The sequence below is a fragment of the Microtus oregoni genome, unplaced genomic scaffold (assembly GCF_018167655.1).
Source record: "Microtus oregoni isolate MIOR12 unplaced genomic scaffold, Mior012 000002F_ref0000024, whole genome shotgun sequence".
Lineage (NCBI taxonomy): Eukaryota > Metazoa > Chordata > Mammalia > Rodentia > Cricetidae > Microtus > Microtus oregoni.
Genome location: NW_024543061.1, coordinates 40,360,783 through 40,385,771, shown reverse-complemented (window position 1 = coordinate 40,385,771; position 24,989 = coordinate 40,360,783). Strand labels below are relative to the sequence as shown.

General features: G+C 44.2%; 1 protein-coding gene across 2 annotated transcripts in view; it reads left to right on the top strand.

Moving 5' to 3' along the window:
• Positions 1-24,507, top strand: part of Eif4e3 (eukaryotic translation initiation factor 4E family member 3) — a 417,079-nt gene extending 392,572 nt beyond the window's left edge. For both annotated transcript variants that reach the window (XR_005972187.1, XR_005972188.1), the window contains one exon: positions 24,436-24,507. The gene's annotated coding sequence lies outside the window, so the exon portion shown is untranslated. The remainder of the gene's footprint in view (positions 1-24,435) is intronic.
• Positions 24,508-24,989: the final 482 nt, after the last annotated feature.

Here is a 24,989-nt window from a genome sequence, read left to right as displayed (position 1 = left end):
CACGGAAGCATGCCATACGTCAAGGCCTTGTGTAAACTCTCAGCCTCCAACCTGTCGGTCTTGGACTGCACGGCTTTTGCAGATACATTTATTTAGTTTCCAGCTTTAACTTTGAAGATAGTTTATGTAAGGCTCTTCTGCATTCGCATCCTTTCTGAGAGAAGCGGGACAGCCCCAGCCTGCACTCCCAAAAGCAGCTCTAGTCTGGAGCTGGGCAGTGTGCTGTATCCTTGGCGGCCGGCTGGTCTAGAATTTGCCATTCTTCTCTGGGATGCTTTGGTCATTGCTGTGACTCTCTGCCCCGTGAGCCCTGGCATTTGCAAGGCTTTATGTGTTCAAAACTAAATTGTATGTTGAACGTGTGCGATGGCGTTAAGACAAAATGAAGTAAAACATAAAAATTTTGAAATCTAGATATAATTTTTGAAATCTATACTGTATTTGCTTATGTGCTTAAAGTAATACTTGGATATAGCTATTTTGTATAACACAAATGCAAGTAATGGAAATTATGCATTGTATGTATAATTTTGTTTTGTGTGTGTATAGGCACATTATGTTTGTATGTATGAATGTTTAAATGTAGAGGCCAGAAGACAACCTCTGACTCCTTTCAACTAAGGAGCTCTCTACCTTGCTCTCCTGAGACCAGGTCTCTTACTGTCTTGGAATGGCTAGCTGGCAAGCAAACCCCAAGGTCTGTCTTTCTCCATCGCTCCAGCCTTTGGATTACAAGTTCAGTCATCATGCCTGCCTGGCTCTTTTGAATTGGTTTTATGTTTTTCAAGATGTACTTTATTTTGAAGCCAGGTTTGGGTATGTGTATCTGTGTGGGGGACTGCAGTGTCTATGGAGGCTGGAAGAGGGAATCGGATGCCCTGGAATGAAAGTTACATGCAGTTGTTAGCTACCTGTGATGGTTTCAATGAGATGTCCCCCCCCCCCCCCCATTCAAGGCATTTGAACTATGGGGACAGTTAGTTCCCAGTTTGTGATGCTGTTTGAGAGCTTTAGGAGGTGTGGCCTTGCTCAAGGAAGTATGGCAGTGGGGGCAGACCTTGAGCTTTCAAAGCCTCCTGCAGTTCCCAGTTCACTTTCTTTGCTTCCTGTTTGTGTTTTAAGATAGGGGCTTTCAGCTTGCTGTTCTAGCGACCACGCCTGCCCGCTGCTTCCACACTTCCTCCCTATGATGGACTCTTATCCCTCTGGAACCAGAATTCTAAATAAATCCTTCCTATTATTAATTGCCTTGGTTTTTGTGTTTTACCACAGCAATAGGAAAGTAACTAAGACATTGCCCACCATGAGTGCTAGCCGTCAGAATCTGCTCCCCTGCAGGAGAAGTTATGTGCTTGCTCTTCAGGCTGAGCCTTTCCAGCTACATATGAAACTTAGACGCCCAAGCCTGAGTGGCAAGCACTTTCCCGCAGAGCTGTCTCCCCAACTTGGATGCAGCGTACATAGAATTTCTGCTTCCCAGAGTAGCATCTCACTTTAGTTTGAGGTTTTCTATTTGCTTTTGAGAAATTAAAACCCAGGAAGTGCGATGATCCTTTCAGACTGTGCATCTAGCAGGGGGGTCTTGGAGCCCAAATCTGTGTCTGTTGACAATGCCAGTCAGAGAAGTCATTAGTATTGAGTGAACTCCGAGTTCAGAGTAGAGCTCAGAGCGCATGTCCTGGCTATTGTTCCCACAGGTAGAAGCTTTAAGCACAGTGCTTTATGTACCAGATTCTGTAAGCGCTCTCTGGACAGCTTTCTGTGTCTTCCCTTGGGTCCTGACTTCTCTGAGCACTGTCCACCCTAATCCAAGCTGAGCATCTTTAATCTCAAAGTGTGAACCCCAATGCTTCCAGATCAGAAGCGTTTTCGGTGCTCATTCAAAACCGTAAGTAGAGTGAACTACCCATGACGTCATGTGACAGATCGCAGTCCCAGGTCAAGCACCCTAAAGATAGTGTATACCATTTCTGACCGGAATGACACTTGAGTCTCTGTTTTATATTTGGATACCAACTTAAAGATAACTCCTTGTATATGTGCAAATATTGTAAATTAGAAATAAAATCTAAGCAAGCTAGTGAAAGCAGCCCAGCCGGGCCTGCTCAGACTCTGCCTTTTCCAGCTACATGGACCATTCTAGCAGGTGCTCTCAGGAACATGGTGGGGGCCACTTCTAAACCTCACCTGGATGCATCTGTCCTTGTAGTCTTCAGTTTACCTAATTTTAGTTAACACTGACACAGAGTAGCAGTGGATTATAATTTACCTTTTCTCTTTTTTTATATGTGTGTATCCTTATGCCATGCATGTGGAGACCAGAGGGACAACAGGAGTCTGTTCTCTTCTTCTCCATGTGGATTAAACTTTGGTTTTGCAGAGACACCTTCACCCCCTGCATGCTCTCTCCAGCCCTGTATCCCGCTTCTTCTTGCTGCTTGTATTTTCCGTGTCACATTCACTTTGTCTCAGAAGCATCCCCTAGAAATGTCTACTGACCGCTGCCTTGCTTTGTATTGTCATCTTGGATGTGACATGGGAGGTCCCGAGTCTCGTGGTGGCACCTCTGCTCTACCCCGTTCTGGTACATCTTCATCCTAGCTTAACCTCAGTCCTGGTTATTTGTCATCTGCATTGGTTTTCAACCCTAACTGCACCCTGTCACCTGGAGATTTTGAAACCACTGAGATCTGGGACTCATTCCCAGAAACAGACTTAATTCACTTGGGGTAAGGGCTGTGCCATCAGCATTTTTCATAGCTTTGTGGAGGGGTGTCTGTCTCTAGAGGTGACAGCCTCTGCTCAACTTTGTCAGCATGGGTATCCCCGTGTTAAATTCTATCCCCACTCCCCTGTCCCTCTTTCCTGGGTCAAGTCCAGACCCCTGGTGGATTTGTGATGTCTTGTGATTGAATGCTGACCTCTCCAGCCGTTTGGTCTCTGGCTTCTGGTACCACATATATCAGCTGGCAGCTCTTTTCTTCTAGTGGTTTACCCCCAACTTGGAACACCCCCTTGCGCGTGTCATCCTCCATGGATTTTTTTCTCCCACCAGGGGAAAACAAAGCCTATGGATGACTGAAGGATGCCTCACCCAGTAGGGATCCTCTCTGTTGCCTGGTTACCTACAGTGCATAGAATGTTCCTACTTGTTCTTTACAGTCCCCCGCTAGTCCAGCGTTGGCGTGCAGTCCTGTGTAGTTTAGAACAGCTTCCCTGTCAATACTGTCCACCACACTAGTTGCTCTCCGTAACTCAACAAGAGCTGAGTTTTTAGCTTGGTCTGGTTTGAATTAATTTAAGTGTGGCTAGTGACTACTATTTTGGCCAGCCTCCGTCATAATTCTCAGCTATTTTAGGGCAGGGTCCAACTGTCAATCATATTCCGGAAATGTGTTTACTAAACACTAGATGAGTGCCTGACTGATGTAGGTGTTGATGTTGTGGCTCCTGCTTGTAATTCCAGCAGTGCTTAGACCAAAGCCAGTGGATTCTCAGTTTGAGGTCAGTCTGGATATGATGAGATCTTGTGTAAAGCAAAGAAAGTTGCCTTCTCTCATTATACATGCTTCTGTATCACACATAAATAAATCCTATAATATAAAACAGATAACCATGTTGGACCATCACATGGGTCTTATTATTCCATTAACGAAATGAAGAAATCAAAGATCACAGAGATAAAATGGCTCACTCACTTTATCATCTGAAGAAACACGATGAGAGTATGTCCTCCAGTTGCTTTTACTCCCACCGAAAGCCACACCTTTCTTCTGGTGTGTTTGTTCTGGATCTCTATATGGAGTGCACATGGTTGCTGCGGAGGTTGGCCTGCACATTTGCTAACTTAAGAGATGCAGTTGCGTGAGTCTAGGGTGGGTTCTGACTGATAGTAGCTATCTTAGTTCAGCGGCATTCCCAGATCCTCCAAAGATGAGAGGGCACTGGTTTGGGCCCTGGCTGCTCCCGTGGCTTTGCAGGCTGTCTGTTAAGTAAAGTTGGAGTGGCTCGAGGAGGGTATGTGGCGGTGTTATTAAAGCTGAAGTTAAGCAGACCACAGTTCAGAAGAAACGGCATTACAGCTCATCCCAGACCTTAATGCAAAGTTGTCATATAACCGGAAAGCAGGCGGAGGGGGGTCCAGAGTTTAAATTAGGGTGCTGTTAGTAGAGGGAGGGTAATTACATTTTTGGTGCATAGCGAATCTCAATTGGTCCATTAGATTAAATTCTTATAGCTTCCCCGCTCATTCTATTTCCTCTCCACCGTGTTAGGAACAATAAGGTGATTTCACTTCGAGGCAGTGTAGGGAGTTCAGTTCAAATTCTATCTCAGTCATTCACATAAATATCAGCCATGATCCATTTCTTCTATCTTCAGAGGCATGAGCAAATACTATGCAGACATGATCTGCTTGGCTGCACTCTGTCGAACATTCGTGGCAAAGGGCACAAGGATGGAGAGTGTTGGTTTTATGCAGGAACCAAAGAAAGAAAATTGATGTTAACTTTGTTTACTAGATTTCTTCAGTGCTATTCATTATGGTTTGTGAAGCTCTTTCTATAGACTGGGCATGCTAGACAGGGGAGACACCACCGTTGATGGGAAATGGACTCATTCCTGTCCACATGCACACTGCAGGTATCGACTAGCTGAAGAGACCTGCTTTAAAGCATAAATAGGGAGGGCTTCTAATAGGAGGGGCATTTGCAGCATTGTTACACGGGACTGGTAGACTTCTGTAGTCAGAGGGGCAAAGCTGTATGGTGATAGGCTAGACATGTGTGGGGCCTGGAGATGAGAGCTTGCAGGGTGTGCATGTGTATCGACTTGTGACAGAACGGAACTTAAAGAGAGTCATGAAAAGGTTCTGCAGGTGCCAAGATCTTCAAAGCCTCTGGACATTTCAGCTGTAGCCTCCACGTTTAGGGAGCCAAGAACTGTTTAAGGCAATGTGGCATATGAATTCAACCTTCAATATTAAGTATTATCATATCGACTCAGTGGCTAAGAGCACTTGCTGCTCTTGCAGAGGACCCAGGTCCAGTTTCCAGCACCCGCGTGGCAGCTCACAACTTTCTTGTGCTTCTGTGAGCATCAGCAGGCTCCACATGGTCCACCTACTTAGATGCAAGAAAAATGCACATAAAACGGAAATTTCAGTCATCTGTAAGAGTGAAGGTGCTTGGGACTCTGATGTATACTTTTAAAAATTATTCTAATATCAAAAAAATTAAAGTATGGAGTATTCTAAGGTTGATAATGTAGGATGCTTTAGGGCAGCTATTTCAGAATGGAATGAGTTTTGAGGTCTTTGGTTTACAAGATTTCGTTGTTTTCTAGATACTTGGCTTTAGAGGAGCTGATCTAACAGTCGGGAAGAATCTTTGGATGTAATGTAGGTGTCCCTGTGAAACAGCCCGTGGTAGGCCCAAGAGTCTCAGAGGAAATGGAGAAGAGAATGGCTCTCTCTCTGGCTGCCTCCATGTCCCTGCATCCACTGTGGACCATGGTGTGGGACTTCACCATTCCTGATCAGTGAAGAACACACAAGGCCCATGACCTGAAGGCCCCCTACCCTTCCAATGCAAGGGGTTGATTCTTTGCAAGACCGTGCTATGCACTTGACCCCTAATGACACAGGTGCCCCAAAGATTATGAAGCAGAGATCCGGTTGGCATTAGTCAGCCATGTCCTTTGTGTGGGGCATCATCTATAAGAACATGGCAGTACTCAGTAGCGTTGGGTATGTAGCCTTCATATGACCACCACACACAATGCTGACTCCAGCCAATATAATCTGAAGCCTGGGACAGTGGGAAAGACTCACCTACTGAGAGCTTTTGAGTTCCCACCCTCAGAGACAGTGAATGATCAGACTAGATCCTAAGAAAAAAAAGTGGGGCTGAAGTTGTTGAGTTTGTGAAGTCAGGCGAGATGCAGTGCTTGGTTCTCTTCATTGCCCGGATGTGGCAGTGTTTGCTGAGGGAGAGCCTGTGGAAGAAAGAGTAGAGACAGGATTGCTGAACAAGATAGCAATAATGGAGAAGCCATGTCAGAGGGAGACCATTGGAGAGAAGGTCCATTTTGGAAGAAGGGGTGTCAACTCAGTTGAGTAGAGTACATCAACATAATCCAGAGTGACTGGGAACTGGAAAACAGAAGCAGTGGTGTCCTGATGAGTGATGAGAGGAAGGGAACTAAGTAGACTCAGGGAACAGAGACAGGTAGCTCTTTTGATAAGTTTCTAAGAGTCGGGCAAGGGAGATGGACCATTTAGTAAGTGCTTTCTGGGAAAGTATGGAGATCAGCGTTTGATCGCCAGGAACTCACATTAAAAACAAACCAAACCAACCAATCAAAAAACTCATCACAAACCACCAACAAACAGGCTCGTTGGCAACATCTGTCTTTAATCCCTGTGCTAGGGAGTCAGAAGGAAGAGGACTCTGGCTTTGCTGCTCAACCAGCCTAAGCCACATTGTCGAGCTCTCCATTAAGTGAGACGCCTGCCTCAAAACATTAGATGAAAGTTTAGTCTTCAAGCAAGATACCCAATGTTGCCCTCTGGGCACTACACACAATGGATGTGCATGCACACTCGTATGTACTCATGTGTATGTATGGACATATTGAGAGAGAAGATTCTCAAGGTGCGGGAAGGTGATGTGGGATTGAGAGGATTATTTTATTTCAGAGCAGAACAAGAATTACAGAGTTACATCAAACTGCTTCTTAAGCCATACTCAGAAACCATTAAAACTTACATTGGGTGCTTTTTAAACTGACATTGAGTTTGCATGAAGTTAGAGGTGTTTCAGAGGTAAGCATAGGGTTGGAGAATGGCTCAGCGGTTTGAAGAGCACTGGCTGTTCTTCCAAAGGTTCCAAGTTCAGTTCCCAGCACCCAGATGTTGGCCCACAACCATCCGTTTGAGATCTGGTGCCCTCTTCTGGTCTGCAGGCATACATGCAGGCAGAACACTGTATACATATTAAATAAATAAATCTTTTTTTTTTTTTAAAGAGGTAACCATGGGATATTTTAGAAGCACGTCAGTGGCGTTTACACATGACAGATTTTCTGGTGTTTTGGTTTGGTTTTGTGTTTTTCAAGACATGGTGTTTCTGTCTAAGAACTCAGAGATCCACCTGCTTCTGCCTCCTAAGTGCTAGGATTAAAGGTGCATGACACAATGTCTGACCAGCCACCCATCAAATCTTTAAGATCCATGAACAACAGCAGCACTGCCCTGTACTCAGAGGCTTTTTGCATTAAGATTCACTGCTGTAAAAGTATTTATTGGTGTAAAACATTTAGTGGATGTGTCAAAGTGCCTATCCTGACAAAGACGCCTATCTGAACGGGAAAGGGAAACAAGTCTTGATGCCTAGGCTAGCCGGTAGTCTAGAAAATTCCACCCTGGCTACATTGCCAGTCCCCTCAATCCCCCCATCAACCATGGGGAATACAGTCATTTTGAAATGTTTCTGCCCTCCCCCTCTTTGGGGTGCCAGTAATTCTATCCTTTTTATGGCCGTCCCTCTCATCCCTAGATTTGTGTGTGCCTTCCTAATGGAACGCCTCTCCACCCCCAGGAACCATGTTAATTTACGGTGTATTTTGGTATTCCATGGGGTGAGTGATGGGGAACAAACACCACTTCTCTTTGTTTCGCTCTTTCTCGCTCTGAAGAGCTTTTTACTACCAGGTCCTTGACATCTCCCACCTTACCGTGTCTTCCAGTTATCTTTAACTGGACCCATTTCGTCCATTAGCTGTATTCTAATCACCTCAGGACGGTCAGATTTACAGGCAGCCCATGAGAGAGAAAACACACAAAGCCAGCCTGCCTTTCCTGATGTTCAGCAGCAGCCTCCCTCTGAATACTGGGAAAGTTTATTTGCTTTCTCGGAGGGTGCGCTAAGTGATTTTGCAGTTGGAGTGCTGCGGCCTTCCAGCACTTAGGCTTGCATTTATTAAATAAATTTGTTCTCTAACTCAAGTGTTAAGTGTGTATGATGAAACCTCAAAGCCGATTTCGGTGATTGCAATGTGCAAATATTTTTTAAATTATGTAATTAAATAGGACTTGGCCTTCGAGGTCCACCAAAGTAATTTATTAATTGAATCTGATTTAATTGTATGTTATTTTCGTTTATTCAAGGGAAGAGCCCTGCCTCTCTTACTGAGATAGGGACCTCTTGTGTGCCTTGCCACTGGAAGCCCAGAGATCCTCTCCAAGAAGTCTTTAGCACCCAGTGAAATATTAACCAGAGAGGGCTCATTCCCCTGTCCCTGAAGTTGTGTTTGGATGCCTGAGTCTTGGTGGTTTCAAAGGAAAAAGGAAAGAAAACAAAACCTTGTGCGGTAGAGTTATTGTGATCTGCGGCGTTTATCGTTAGGTTATTTTTACAGGGAGTCACTTCTTTCTTTTAAATTGTTCTCAGGGTTACTTGCCTGAAAAGAAAAGCTCCTTTAGTTCAGTGTCTGCAACATCTCGCCGAGACCAAAGCCGTGCGGTATCTGTTTCCTTCAAATGTCGTTTTAAAGGTATTGTGGTTTCGGAGCGGCAGTTTTGAATGAAAAGTATGTAAACTTAGCCGCTCTTGCTCATATCATTTTTATACTCTCATGTCAGGCCAGAAGGCTGCTCCACACTGATTTTTCACTGTGTATTAGGTCTAGGTAGTTTTTTTTTTCCTCTTTGGAAACATATGTTCTTTGGGATGTGTCATAGTCAATGCCTAAGAAAACAACAATGGGGAGGGCTACCAAAATGGCTCTTGGTTGAGTATTGTATTTGGAGGGCAATTAACTAAAAAGGAACTAACTTTTAAGGAGAATGGGGGCGGGGCTCACATCTGTGTTTTAAGAAATGAAAGAATTCAGCCACATTATATCAAGTCATGTGAAAAAACAGGCGCTTTGAAAAGCCAAAGTTGTTTTCCCAAAAGGAAAATAATTTTGTTGCTATTAAATATAGTTTATATTGCTACTTTGGAACTTTTTTTTTCCAGTGGGCCCATTTACTTAAGCTCTTAGTTACTATTACTGTATAGAGACGTCTTTGTTTTTCAAGCCTACTTTTGTGAATTCTCATTTACTATGTGGTTGTGCCTAAGTATTTCTTCAGACCATGTGGTACCACACACCTGATAGGGTGACAGTATGGCGTCATAGCAGCCAGCAGAGTGTGTGGGTGACCTTCGAGTCATGGTGGCATAGAAGGTATTTGAGGTCGGCAGAAGCAGGCATCATGGGGGTTCTCACCCTCCCATGCATTCATTCTGGCACATAGGGCTCAGTGCTACTGTGGGCACGGAAGATGAATGATAGAGAGATACGCACTCTTCTCACTGATTCTGAAAACGGAGTAGGACGTTCGAGCTGTTAGAATTTCCGTGGTGAATATGATCTAGTACACACATTGTTCATTCTTCTTGGTGCCCGGGATCTCTCTTTGAGAACTGCTTGGCAGTGTAGTATTTCTTCCTGGCTTCTAAAACAAAATTACACATAGCTAAGTGGCGTCTCCGTCACCAACAAGGAGCCTGCATGGGGACGGGGAGGGACTTCTCCTTCCAGCTGGGGATTCCTGCTGGGTCTCAGAACAGAAGCCATTCTATTGCCTTCTAATGGATTCTTCTACTTCACTCTATTGCCTTTTTGTTTGTTTTATCTAAATATGATTTCTCTGTGTCACAGCTCTAGTTATCCTGGAAAACTCACACTGCAGACCAGGTTGGCCTCGAAATCACAGAGACCTGCCTGCCTCTGTCTCCCAAGTGCTGCCATTAAAGGCGTGTGCCACCACCGACTGGCCACTCTATTGCCTCTTGATGACGGAGCCCCTTCTCTACTTCAGACCTGCATTGATTAAGAGGAATTTTCTTGGGAACAAAATGAGAGGCGAATACGGGATGCTAGGAAAATAGAGGTGAATGACCGTAGAATCTTGCCTTCCACACACAGGCCTGGCACACACAGTCTGTGACATGTGTGACTCCTCCCTCCGCTCTCTGAGCTCTCTGGGTCAAAGGGCCTCATTCCTAAATGCCGTACTTACACAACTGCCGTTTCCAATGACTGTCCTCCCAATATTCTTTTCTGTATCATTGGGAGTCAGAGGCTAATGACCCTATTCTTGGTGTTTGGGTCCCCACAAGCTCCACAGAAACTGTGGCCAGTGAGGAAGTGGCTTGTCTAGACCCTCAGGGGGTACCATTCAACCCTACTTGCTGTCTGTTCTTTCCTGTCCGATTTCCCCATCTGAGCTTGATCATCCTTAAATGTCTGAGACATACTTTTGCAGGAAAAATCTGGTTTAGTCACAAAAGACACACTGCATTTTTTGAATTCATCCCAAATCAGTTCTTGGTGTATGTATAATGCACGTTTGGTATTGACAAAACTTAGCAAGGGGATTTCTGGTTAAGTGCTTCTTCATTTTCTATTTTTTAAAATGATTTATTTATTATGTATACAGTGTTCTGTCTGCACATATGCCTATAGGCCAGAAGAGAGTACCAGATTTCATTATAGATGGTTGTGATCTACCATGTGGTTGCTGGGAATCGAACTCAGGACCTCTGGAAGAAAACCAATGCTCTTAACCACTGAGCCATCTCTCCAGCCTTTTAAAAAAATATTTATTTATTTATTTATTTATTTATTTATTATGTATACAGTATTTATTCTGTCTGCATGTATGCCTGCAGGGCAGAAGAGGGTATCAGGCCTCATTACAGATGGTTGTGAGCCACCATGTGGTTGCTAGGAATTGAACTCAGGACCTTTGGAAGAGCAGGCAATGCTCTTAACCACTGAGCCATCTCTCCAGACCCCTCATTTTCTTATTTTGAGGCATGTTGTGCTCTTTTTGCCCCCTCCTTTCCTTCTTCCACCACCAGCACCAGCACCACCACCACCATCATCATCATCATCAATCACTGACAAAGTCTTGTGACGTGAGGAGAGAATTTTGTGGTAAGGCACATGGAAGGGTGTCCAGTGTGCAGAATGCCTTAGCAGTTAAATGAAAGACTGGTTCATATAAAAAAGGCTTGTTTCTGTGTGGAAAATATGAGCACCCCCCTTTTTTTTACGTGGACCAGGTGTGGATTAGTGCCCTGAACCTTTTACCCTGCCATATTCCTGCTTGTAATTCTTCTGAGGCATAGTTCAGCCAAGTCAAAGAAATGTGTTATTAAAGGTGAGCTGAAAGGCATTTAAAAAATAAACAAACTGTTTAAGATCCTAAATCAGCAACAGAATCTATACACATAGACTTGAACCATGCAAGAAAATGGGTTCCGGTGCCTTCAGGTTCCAGACCAGATTCCTCCCCTGCCTCCTCTGAAGGGCTCCCCTTAGTCCTTCTGGGTCATTTGGGGGACAGGCAGCTTCCACTAGCCTTCATCATAACTCCTTTCTCACTGATGAATTGCCTCTACTGAAGTGGGTGAGACCCAAATAGAGGTCTCTGACTCTTCGGTTAACGTTGAGAAGAAAAAACAAGAACTCTGACTTCTTTTAGCCCTTTGTGTGCAAGCACACAAGCTTTGCTTTCCAGCCTGTGGTGTGCCAGGCAGCCAGAAATAATTAACAGCCTGGAGAAATAAAGTGCACAAAGTTTTAGGTTAAGTTAGGTAACCCTGATCAGTGACTGATCCTTTATTAATAACTTTCTTGAGGTGTCATGCCCTTTGTTTTTGTTAGTGCATTTGTTCCTCAAAAGTGTGTGATGAACTGTAATTAGAGCCCGTTTTATGCACAGGCACACAGAGGGATAGAGAACTCAAAACAACTTGCTTGGGCTCTCATGGTAATGAAACAGCTGAACTGAGTTTTGATCCTAGGCACGTGAAACTGAGCTGGTAAGGCCTGAACCATTCCAGCTTCGTCTATACTGGATCTGTCTGCCTTGAAGCAGCCCAAGGAGGAGTTAGGAAGCAGAAGCATTGGTCCTCCACACATCCAGCCTTGCTTTCTTTTAGTCGTTTTTCTTCGCTTTCCTACATGTAATTGTGGCTTTAGCTCAATTCTAGCCCCACAGGCTTGTAGCCCAGTGTATTCCTCTCCCTTGGTGATTGTCAGCTTTCTGTGTGGTTGTGAGACTGTGGAAGGGCGTTCTCTTATGCTGAATTTCAAATATGGCTGGGAGCGGGGCTGTTCTTGAGGTAACTTCTCTGTCCCCCTCCTCCCTCCACTTCTGCCCCTTCCTCTTTTCATTTGTTTTTGAGACCAGTTCTTGCTATGTAGCTAGGTCTTATGGGAACTTGGGGTCCTTCTACCCCTACCTCCTCAGCTGCGGAATCATGGATGTGCTATCATGTCCTTATCTTCTCTCAGTTCACCTCTGTGTGTGTGCTCTGCTTGTGTTCATGTCTATACATGTACATGTTCAAGTACACATGGCTGTGTGTTGAGGTCAGAGGTTGATGCCTAGTGTGTCCCCTAAGCACTCTCCCAATGAGAGAGCCTCTCTCTTTGAATTGGGAACACACAGATTTCGTTGGTCGTTCTGGCCTGAGCACCCTGGGCTCATTTTTGTCACTGCCTCCCCAGCAGTTGGTTGAAGTACTGCCTACCTCTGTGCCTTGCTTTTTTACCTAAGTATTAGGGATTTGAACTCAGATTTTTCATGCTTCTTGGCAAGCACTTTCCTGACTGAACTGTCTTCCTAGCTACCTTGCCTCTCTTTGGGAGAGTAATCAATTCCTTTCTAAAGTAACTTTAAGCCCACATTCATCAGCCTGGACACAGCGCTGTTCGACATCTTAGAGACAGACTCTGATGCTTTTTAATGCTTTCTGTGGCAGAAAAGGTGGTGGGTTTGGCACCAGCCTCATCTACAGCTTTTCTTGAAGACCTATGCTAACAGGTCCAAGTCTCCTGGCCATTTCAGCTGTTCTTGTAGGCACTGTCACTTTATGTACTAGAGAAACAAAGTCATATGTAGAAGGCTCTGCCAGACTTGTGTCCAAGGTCCTTTCTCTTTGACCAAATTTGTAAGATATTTGGGGAAACTGTATGCTCACCAAGGTGACAGTTTCCTTAATGTCTTTGTTAAACATAGCATCTTGAAAATGTCAGCTCCTTTCTAGCCAGGACATTTCCGAGTATGTTCTCATGGGAGATGGAATGAGCTTCAGAAACACCAAGGTGTGGGTCAGAGTTGAGCATAGACAGGGGCGCAGAACTGCAGATGTTGGGGGAACCAGGAAGAGAGGCATGGGAAGGGAATGGGTTGACAGAGTGCCAGGAACAGTTGCCTCATCACTTGGGATTTCTCTGGTGACCAAGAATTTGGTTTATATGTTTGGGTCACTCATAGACACTTGGGGGTACATTTCTGCCAAGTTTCACTGTTGAGAGACCACTAAAGGGAAGACTCATAGTATTTAGAGGTGGTTATTTTGGGGAGAGGAGACTTGGGAGTCTTTCCAGCCATGCAGGGAAGGCACATGGCTTTATTCATGAATGTAAACATGCTTACAAGATTTAGCTGTAGAGTCACTTCTGCTGGAATGAGGTACAGGGATGCTTTTCTGCAGCTCACGAGCTGGTTTCCATTGTTCCCTTGTTTTTCACTGGCCCTGTCCCACAGAGAGCTTCTGTTTATCCCCTGGGATACAAAATGAAAGTCAGATAAATATCCCTACCTTCATGGAGTTTGTATATTGACATTTTATGCCCCAGCCAAATGTACATTTAAGGTGAATCCCCTTGCTTTCTTTGTTCATTATACTTTACCTAAAAACCAAACCGAATCTGTTTCACTGCAAATGGGAGCCACTAAGAGCCAGATGTGCTCCTTGAGAGTTTGTTGTCAGGCTCCAGCTGTGCTAGCCTGGGTCTGGTAGGCAGCCCTGAGCTGTTTCTGCCAACTGGGGCCCAGACACTGGTACAGGCTTAAACAATTAGTTCAATACCTCATCCGGTAGCGGTGGCTGGTTTCACTGTGTGTGTCCAAGTGATGACCAGTGATGTGCACAGTCGAGACCTCTGTGGGTCGAAAAACCCGGAACAGAACCAAATGTGACTTTGCTGAAAACCTAGGTCCCGAAAGTTCTTGTCCATGGTCAGTTCCCTGTCTCCAGCTGCCCATGTAGGCAATCCAGGACCACCATAGAGCTGTCATGGTTCTTTATTATCTTGTTTTCCTCTTACTCCCACTCCCCTAAGAGAGGTATCTATTGTGTTGATCTTATCCAAACAGAGGTTTCCATTAAAAGTCCTAATTTCCAATGTTTTGGAAACATCTGGATCCCTCAACACGTCTGGCTGGGATTTCACCTGTCCATACTTTTGTCATGCATGTAGGAATATCTCATAAGTGTAAAGTATCAGCCTACCTGTGTGGAAACTTTCAAAAGAAAACTGGAGAGGACTTGTTTTAATGGCCAGGCAGGTCTTGCTTGAACACAGGAGAATCTTGGGTTTGGGCGCTCTGTAGTCTAGCAAGTCTATTACTACATAATAGTTGTTAATAACTGTTCACAGACTAAGTCAGAAATGACTAGATCCCAATGGGAGGGGGGTGTGATTGGATTTAAGGTGGCCAAGTCCAGCAATAAGCAGAAGGGAATGAGCCACACTTTTGTGCCCCAAAATGAAAGGCTCTAATTGTTATAACTTCAGTGTCGTATTTTTTTCTCACAAGTGTCTGGGTAGAGACAGCTTCTAGCAGAAAGCACAAGATGGCAGAGGTGAAGTTTTTGCAGGTGCCTTTCTTGAAACTGAACCCCTAGATCCACATGACAATGGCTTTATCACAGTAAAACACTCAGAAGTTTTTCCAAGAAGTCCCACTGTGACTAGTGACAATAACAACAAAGTCACTGAAGTGGGGGGAATTCAGAATGTATGCATATATATAAAACCAACTTTAGCCTCCTGGCTGCCTCGTGTAAATTCACTGTGCAGGAAACATAAGTAAAGCCATTTGGTTTGTGGCATGGGTGTGGGCGGGCTCAGGGGGCGGGGATAAAGTTGAGGCATTGCTATAGTATGAGGAGAGCCAGATGGCTGCATTGCACATCTTTTGTGTTCTTGTTTGCTTCTTAAAGCAGTTGCAGAATTTTGCCCTCGGCGATATTTTCTTCTTCGTGCCTTCGTGTTCTGCTATGAATTTACTTTTGTCAGAGTGCTTTGAAAGAAAAACCTTACTGGGGGTATAATTTATTTCTTTAGCTTACATTATAAACTTGTGAAGTCAACAGTGTGCTCATAGCAATATATATATTTTTTAAATGTTAAGTGTGTTGGTAAATAGTAGCAGGATCAGTTTTTCTTTTTTCCTAAGTGGTGACTTCAAGCATATTTTCTATCAATTCCGGTAGAGATCTCTATAAAGGATACATGTGAAATTGATGATGTGTAGACGGAGGTGGATACGTAAAAAGATAAAGAGCGAGCTCTGTCTGATGAGAAACTTTCCCCATGCCTCACTACAGTCTCTCAGATTGTAGTTAGCCTATAGGGTTCTGTTGAAAACCTGACTTGGTTAGTGTTCAAGTTATCAAGAGTAGGTTAGTACAGGTTGATGAGTTTTGCCCAAGTGTGTGGTTGGCGTGTATTAGAAAATTTATATCTCCCTATATTGTTATATGAAATTTATATAGAAATCTGTTTGTTTTATACTAAAAGCAAAGCATCTTTTAATGTCGTCGGTGGTGAAGGGTGTTTAACATGCTGTCATTACGTACAAAGACTGGCATTTTATACAGCCTTCGTTTACCTCTCCTTGGATGGATGATGGTTTATTCTCCCATAGTATACAGGTTTGGAGTTTGAGTGGGGACCTACAGTCTCTGACTAGCAAACAGAAAACCTATAGTCCCATCCTTATTGAATTCCCTGTTAGTCACAAGTCCGAGGCGACCCCTTCCATTAATGAAGCCATTATAGGCATCGTATCCGATCGGCTCTTGAAATGTCTCAGTAAGTCTATCTTCCAACGTTAAGAAGCTACTCGGCAGACTTAGAAGGTCCCCATCTGGACTGTGGAGTTCTTCACTGTGAGATGTTTTGCCTTTTTGAGATAGCTCTCGCGTTTCTTCATCTGTTCAGCCCAGAGAAGTGCATATGAAAAGTCAGTGACTCCAGATCCATCTGTTGTTATTATTTTCCGCTGATAATTGGCTTGAACAATGAAAAGCCTGTGTCTGGAGCCTTTGAAACTGTACACCCTGTTTATTTTCTGGAGCTCTAGCTGCCGTGGCCTCCCACCCTCCCCCTTCTTTCTCTCTCTAGGTCACAGCAAGTGGAGCTTGTGTGAGGATGACATCTTTGACTCTGTGCATCAGTACGTGTCACTCAGCCCGAAGAGCTTGCATACGGATTTCTGTCCCAATCCCTGTCTGTGTCGTTGGCTCCTGTGTCTGAGAGCCTTCCAGCAATAAGCCCAGGCTGAGCTGCAATACAGGGATCTCTTACCTGGGTTGTCGTCTTTATTTCACTGTCCTCATTAAAATATTAATTTAGAGTACAGTATCTAATACCTATGGAATCAGATGCCACGTCTAATTGTACAATATATTCAGTGTCATCGGGATCACACACTACAGCTCATTAATACCGATTCCGCCTTCCACACTTCCATTAGCTTACTCAGTGTGCTGTGGGTGAGCTCGGAAAGAAACACAGCGGCCCACCCGAACTGCCCAAAGAGTTGTTAGAAGCAACACTGGGGTGGGCAGGAGCTTCTTCACAGTGGTAGATTGATTATGTTTTTGTTCTGTGTCTTGCTTGATAAAGGGGAGACTGCTCTCATGTATGGGTATCGGTGGTCTTGGAAGGTCAATTCAGGGGAAAATGGTGAACAGAACAGGAGTCTTTAGCTTCTCCAGGACCCATGCCTTGTTCTTTGGGATGTTGGGGATCTTTTTATTTGTTTTAGTTTCTCTAGTAGCTGTCATTGTCTATGTTTGAAGTAGGCCTTTGTTTTAATATTAAAAAAATTCTTTAAAGGGTGGATCTTTTGTTTTTGCAGCAAATGATGAGGTGACACCCCTCTCTCCTGGGGCAGTGCTTTCTCAAAATCATATACAACATGTACCATCGACACGTGCTGTAAAGCTGGATTGCTTCCCCACAGTTCTGCGTGGCTTACAACCAGATAACTGAACATAGTCCTTCTGTGTGTCATTTGAAATCATGTCAGACCTTAAAATCATTAAAAAGTGATTGGTGGCTGACAAGATGGCTCAGTGGGTAAAGATGCCTTCCCTAAGCTTGATGACATGAGTTCTGCTCCCGTCAGGAAGGAACCTTACAAGTTCCTGCATGTGTGCAAGCACACCCACGTAAATACATGTAAAAAAATATTGTTAACATGTGGAATTAAAATTTCACATTTAACTTATAATTCAAAAACTGAAAAACAAAATGGAGGGAAAATAATTAAGTTACTAAGACCAACAAGTTGCCAGAACCAAAGGGTCAGAGGTCAGTAAAGCTGGCTCCTTAGTCTGAGGAAGACATGGTAGAAAATTCCCAGCCTTCATATGTTTTTCCCTTTTGCTAAATTCCGGGGTTCTACAGACAAATTACAATGAGGTATGACATATTTTTTCTGCAGAAATGGAGAAAATTGTTGACTGTAATTGCATTGTTTAATTGAAGTGATAAGTGGCCGAGGCCACTCACTTAAAAGCCCCCTTCCTAATATCTGGATAATGTTTTTCAATGAGCGGTCATGCATTGGTGACATTTGAAAGGCAGGCATTTGGGATGTACTTTGGGAAAGCTCCCATTATTTTCCTTAAATGATTAGTGAGCTAAAGGATATTCTTAGTGAGTTAAGTGATATTCTGTGTACGTGTATTTATTTGTATTCTCTTTAGATAAGCATAAGTATTATATCTGCGATTCTGTGCAGTTATATTCATATGTATATGTGAACCTCTGACTTATGTATATTTTTATAAATATACACAAACTGTGCCTTGAGGGGTGTATAAACTAACCTTAAACTGGGACTAAACCATAAGCTTCTTTAAAACCTTCTTTGATCATGGGTGGCTGAAGTACAGCCTGCAGTGGAACTTCGCCGAAGTGCTGTGTCCCAGCATGTTTTGGAAGTAGCTGGACATCCAAGTTTGTTCCTCAGTGCCACCCCCCAGAAGTGAATTCCTAATTACTGATGAACGTAGTTTATTTCAATTGTTAGCGTAGCAACATTCCATTTACAGGGAAGTCTCCGGGTTTAGTGGTGTCCCCTGGAACAGGCAGTGTCTCCTGACAGAGGAGGCTAGGTAGAAGGCACAGCAGGCGCCTGATTGAGCCAGTTGTTCATTTGCGGAGTGTTTGTGTTTATGCAAAGGGGCCTCTTCCTGCATATTTAATCTAGAGTAAGGCAGTGGCTTTGTTGTGTTTAGCCCACATACCTTCAGTCCTTCCTCACACTGCCGCCAGCCTGGGAACCCGGAGAGCCTGCAGGACTTGGCTTCCCACTGCCTGTAGTTTCTCCGTTACAGACTCTTGAACTTCGGTTTTGTCCTGCAAGAGACTCGCCTCTCCTGCCCCTAAGCTCTGCTGCCTCACCATGAATGGGTAAGTGTGTGCCAAGCCAAGCTGATACTTTTGTTTCGTTTTGCAAGTGTTGAGAGGGCACTTTGCTGCCCTTCTCAGTGCCTATGGAAAGCTGCCCTGGTTCCTGGGCAGTTTTCACTTGCCGGTTGCTTTGAAAGAGACCAACTAGTACAGGTGCCTCTTAGGGAAGGCAGCTGAATTTTGAACTGGTAGTGTGAGGCTCTTGGGGACAGGAAGAAATTAAAAAAGAAAAGGGAGAGGGCTAGCACAGCTTGACTGTTCTTGGTCCTAGCAAATCCTGTTTTGTAACTATCCTGCAGCTAGAGCTACCATTGTCTGGTAAGAGGCTTCACACAGTGTGTGAGGCTGAACTGCAGGAAAGCCGGCAAAACTCGGCTACTGTATTGTGATGTGGGGCCAGGGTCCTCCCCGAAGGTCTGTGCTCAGATCCGAGAGGTTTACTTCTGTGGAAATCGAATCGTCTCCTCATTGATATTAATAGCACACATGAGAGGCTGGCCCTGATGCTCTGAGAGGCAGTGGAGAGGGAAGGAAATCTGATCTTGCTTGGGGGAAAATGACAGCCCCTTGGCTCTCTGGCAGAGGGAACATCTATCCGGGCTCAGTGGGTCTGCATAATGGCATCCTGGCTTAAGTGTTTGTTCAAGGAATTCTAATCTTGAGCTGTTTGTTTGACTATCTGGGGTCTGGCTACTCTTGTTGTTCTTTTACCGTCTTTAGAAAGCCCAAGCCATCATTTTTATTTTTAAGTGAATTAGAACACGACTCAGCAGTTGCTGCACTTGGATTACTCTGGGCAATTTGGGGATATTCCACTTTCTTTTCAAGGCAGAATGTTTATCATTTCAATTCAAGTTGTCAAAACAGATGAGGAGAACCATCCAAGGTTCATGTCCTGTATAAAGGTATTGCTGGATGCAGGGATTGGATCAAAACGAAGGCCCCTTTGCTTCTCCTCAACTGTTGTCTCATTTTGAGTAACTCCTTCCAACAGGAGAGTGTGCTGTTCCCCCGCAGGTTGGAAACAGGGAGAATTAAAATGAAATTCCATCAACCTTATTAAAATATGCGAGGGCTTGGGTCTTCTTGGGTACCAATCAGTCTAGAGACTTAGAAGCATTTATTAGCAGTGGGGCTGCTGAAGGTTTTTAATGATAAAATTACAAATATTCTAGCTAATTGTAAGTATATGACTTTTATACTCATTTTTTTAAGAGGAAAAATACTTTTTTTTTTAATAAGGGGAAAGAAGTAAAGCCGTCAGAGCACCTTCTGTGATTAGCACTATTGTATTCTTAAATTTTGATTGATAGAGATAATAGTTTTCACGTAAAAATACAGACAGGTACTTTAACTTTCCATGACAATAGCTATTTGCATTTCTTTTATCTTTTTGTTTAACATTTGTGGGGGTTGGGATGGATTTGATTATTAACTCTTATTGCACACTGAAGGCGAATCTAAAACAAAGGCTTTGTTAGCGCTTCAAAGGCAAAACAGCAAATATTGTTTTTGGGTTTCAACGTGTACAGGTTGTTAAAGGATACCTATAAAATATTTTCACATGACCGTGGCCAGGGTTTTACTTGAGTGGAAGGTAAAAGAGAATGAATGAGTTTTCTGACTGAGACAGGCCCTTGGCTGTAGTTTTCCTGGGGGAACGCCAGCCAGCCTGGAGTGATGTCTTCCGCAATCCTCTGGGTTGCTTGTAGCCTGTAGCACAGGGTTGCACTATGTGTGGGGTTTTCGAGTTTTGCCTACCAGAACAGATCCCCAAAGTTAGACTCTGTGCTGTGTCCCCAGAGGGAGAGAAAGGGCAGTAAAATGTTCCTCCCAGGTACAGGAGGGGGTTTGGACAGTGATGCAGTGGTGTGTGGCTGGTCATTTCTTTGATAGAGACCAGTAAAGGAAGTGTCGCCTTTATAAGCCAACTGCCATGGGTGTGTCTCAGGCCACCTCTGGCTGCAGAATGCCTGGGCTACACAGACACTTATTTCCCGTGTCCTTCCTTCCTCCTTTCCCTTTTCATTCTCTACTCTGTTCCCCCTCCCCACCCCCCAGTTTTCTTTGTCTTTCTGCCTTCCCTCCTTTGAAATTTTGTTAAATCTGACTCAGTAGTTGAAGTTGTAGCGCACAGGGCTAAGCTCTGGGGGTGATTTCAACGTGGATTTTCTTAAGTGTCGAAAATAAAGTGACTCTTGTGTTCAGTCAGTCCAGCATGTGCCGATAGCCTTCTGTTTTCTAAGAAATCACTGGAAGATAAGACAGGAAAGCCAAAATGAGTTCAGACTGATGTCTTAAAGAGGCAGTACTCCCTTGGAAACTGGCCCGTTTGGACCGATTTTCTCAAGTAAAAGTCTCTGCTGTTCAGCAGGAGGATGTGGGAGTGTGGACGTTTGAGCCATGCTCTGTCCTTTAAGAAAGCCCAGTGCTGAGTCCTGGGCCCTTGCACCTGCTAAACTGTCCCCTTTGCCATGGACCTGGAATGGCTTGGCTTACCTCATGTCTCTAGTAAGACTGGCACACGGTGGCTTTTCCCCCAGCCTGTGCTGGATGGAGGCTGGAGAGAGATGATGCTGGTCACCCTTCAGCATCAGTTTGTGGTAACTGCGTATTGTGAAAGAGAGTTCAGGCCTCGCGGTGGGGATCGTTTATTGTAGCCGCTGTGAAAGGGAAAGGGGGAACTACGTGGAGTGTGAAAAATAGAAGGTATGCTGTTACTTCCCAGCCCTGTGAAGTGGGATCTCAGCCGCTAACTTGGGCTTCAGTTCCAAGGAGCTATGCCAGCTGGCAGTTGCGTTCCATATCTCACAGATCCAGTGAGGGACAAAATCCAGAGTGCAGCCTGGATGCAGGATGGCAACCGCAGGGCACCGCACAGTGAACCGGTGGAGGAGGGAGGGCAGCGGAAGTAGAAAAAGAGGAAGCACTTGAGATATTGGGTTTCCAGCCCTACAGGTGGCAGGTGACATGCAGGGGTTCAGCACAGCCTTTGTGGTCACCTTGTAGCCTCAGGTAAATAACACAGGCTGCAGTGAAGAGGCCTTGGAAAATTCTAGTTCATGGGATCTTTACTGGGAAAGAGAATGCCAGGAAGGAAAGTAATTTCTGTTTACCATATGCCTGACTCACTTCTAACACAGAAAATCACTAGGGAAGTTCTTAAAAAGAGAAAAAGAAAACAATATGGCATGTGTGTGGTGGCAGCCTTTTAAAACCGGGAGACAAGAGGCCTGAAAGGGAAGACAGTTCTTTTATACTGTATGCGTGTGCGTGTGTACGCGTGTGTGCGCGTGTGTGTGTGTGAACTTAAAAGCTTTACACAGTGGTTTAATTTGAGCTTTTGTGTTTGTGCTGCCGACAGTCAGACAAGTAAATAGTCTATTGACTTGATCAGTAAAAGTACACAGTTTTAGGAATCGAAGTTCCATGATTGGGGAAAAAGCAAGTTGCATCTTTTTCACTACGGTGGGTGATTTCTGATTCTCCCAAGCACGTACTGATAGCGGCTTGGGCCTCAGTCCTAACCCCTTATTTTCTTTTCTTCTATATTGACACATTCATTTAATTCCACGTGATGGCAAACAGCTGTTGAACTATTAATCTTACTGCAGCAAAACTCAGAGAATGCCATTTCAGATGGACCAGGCTAATGGATGCCTTCTTTCTAAAAAAGTAAAATCAACAGAAACAAACTAATGAGTGCTCAGATGTGCGTGTGCATTAAAATTTATGGAATGTGTTTTATATCTTACTGACGATACTTGACGCATAAGTGGAAATCAAACGTAGCCAGCTTTGCACTGCCTGAGTCTGTGTGTGGTAGCGTGGCCATTGTCTAATTGTGCGGTTTCTCACTCTTCATGCTTTTATTTCCCCAGTGGAAAAAAAGACAAGTATGTTACATTGAGGATCAACCAGTGTCTGGTTTTGCCCCCACTCACTTATGAACTCTGCTTTTTAGGCAGCTGTGTGAACAGAGAGACCTCACGCTTACCTGGAATTTGTTCTGTCGGTTCAGATGCAACACTAGAGATAGATAACTTTATTCAAAGTAGGCCTTTCAGCAGTTTTCTTTGGAAATTAAATTTTAATGAGGTCCAGTTGTTTGCCTTGCCTATATGATAGCAAATCTCATCTGCATTGCAAAGTCTAATACTATAGGCCCTTCTGCCAAACATGCAAAAAAAGGCCCAGCTCAATAGATAAACATATAAATTAGTTTAAAGCACATGCATTGGAGTAAGTCTCCAGGAAAGGGGAGGGAGAAAGGGGCCTTCTTGCTTTGGATTGAGCAGGGTCTGCCAGAGTTCACTTATTTTATATTTAAGATTTGATGAATTCTGGTCATGCAGCTAAGTGGTCAAGTGGTTGCCTAGCATGTGAGGGACCTTGAGTGTTGTCCCTAAAACTACAAATAACAGTATAGTTTTAAAAGTTTTGATTTTGGGGGGCACCATTTCTTGTGTAGGAGATGCTGTGTGCCTCAAGTGGAGTGGGGGTACCTCCCAGGCTCCTGGTCTGCCTTGAACGTGTGATGGTCGCTGCGCTTTCTTGTTGCTGTTCGCTACGAAACAAGAAGGCGATCCTGAGTGGACGCATCAGCGGGAAGGCACACGGTTTTCATTTTCAGTTTGAATTGTTTTGTGTAAAAACAAAAAAAGGTTTGGGTACAACTTGCAGGGTTGTCATTTTAAACCCCCGTGCTAGGGTTTTCCCCCACCTAAGAGGTAAAGATTTATGGTGAAAACCTCCAATTTCCTCTTAACAGTAAACACGAGAATTCTGATTTCACTCACGGCCTGCATCTTTTTTTCCAGTCAGCATGGCAAGAATCTGCATACCCCTTGATTGTGGAAATGTCAGAGGTTGGCATGAAAGTGCCACTTCCGAGCCCTAGAAAATGGAGAAGCCTTGGCCTTTCCCATTCAGGGCTGCCAGCAGAGGGTGAGCGGGGATGTGCTCCCTTCCATACTCTACCGGGCAGTAGCAAAATGCTGTTAGCCAGCTAGTAACATGATAGGATCTCACCGTCTCATATTCTAGTATTTCTTCAAGGAGGTGGAATGAACCCTGCACCTTCGCTACCATGGCCTAAATTAACAAGCTAATCTTTGTCTTTTTCACTTGGGCCATGTGCTGATTCCAGTTACTTGAACAGGAAGAGGCAGCTTCTGACATTTCTTACAAGGCACAGAGGAGTTTTGCTGAGGGGCGGTGGAGATGCGGAGGAGATGTGGGTTGAAATGTGTTCCTCGCTTCCTTTGTGTTTTGGGAAGCTTGGTTTCATTTGTTTATTTCATGTGACATGAACCATTTTTATCTAATGTAGTGGATCTGGTAGAGATAGATGCTAAGTGCTAAATATTCTGTGAGCGGCTTTCAACAGCAATTAACCCCTTGCCCCTCCCCAAGTAGAAAATGGTGCCTTTAAAAAAAGAAAATTATTTTGAAATGTTCAGAGTGACAGAAAGCATCATGTCTGCAAGTGCAAGCTCACTTTCGAAGAGGAGAAAAATAAGCCTGATGCTTTAATGAAATTAGAGATGTGGGCATGAACGAAACACACACATTCAAGTACCAGTCGGGTTTCCAAAGACAGAGGCCCGTGAGTCATGTATTCTTCCACTCGAAAATGAATTATTAGACGGCGAAGCAGGAAAGAGTTCTTAGGAAAAGTGTTTCGTCTTCACTTTCCCTGTCCCTGTCGGGTTTATGGTCTTAGAGTGAAGATCCCAGCCTTGTTTCTGTGAACTGAGACATCTCTGGGATGTGCAGTTAAACTCCTGGTCCTCTGGCTTGTGTGGATGCTGGACATTGTGAGATTCTCCTTGTCACTGGGATTGTGATGTGTTGTTTCTGTTTTGCTTTCAGGGTGAGAAGTGACCTTTTGAGCTGACTATAACTGAAGATTGAATTACAGAAGCAAAAAAAAAAAAATAAGGTAAAAATCATATGTAATTGTTGGACTTGTAGTTAAAACTGTTTCAGCCTTTGGGACCTGGGATTTGGTCACTTCCTCTTCTGTTGATATGAACATGCATATAAACACGTGTGTCGATGTACATGTGTAGCATGTGGGCAGAAACCTTTAAAAGAAAGATTCCCTTAAAGGAATAGCCTATCCATGTTCCTTGTTCTCCCAAATAATATCATACTTTATTCCCCAGTTTGTTGAAGCTGAACTTTAATTAATTTTTGCTTGTATGTTTTGCGGGCTTACAGCAAGAAATGGCTGCTCACATCACAGTGGTGGTTCATAAAAGTAACCTGCTTCAGACATGAGGAGCGTGTGTCTGTGCTCTGTGCCGCAGTGATGGCATCCTATGGATGCTCATCTGCCGCCTGTCTAATCACCTTCTTTCAGGAATTAATAGTCAGGAACCATAACAACAGGCCACTCTGGTGTCACTGCTTAGCAGTGTGGG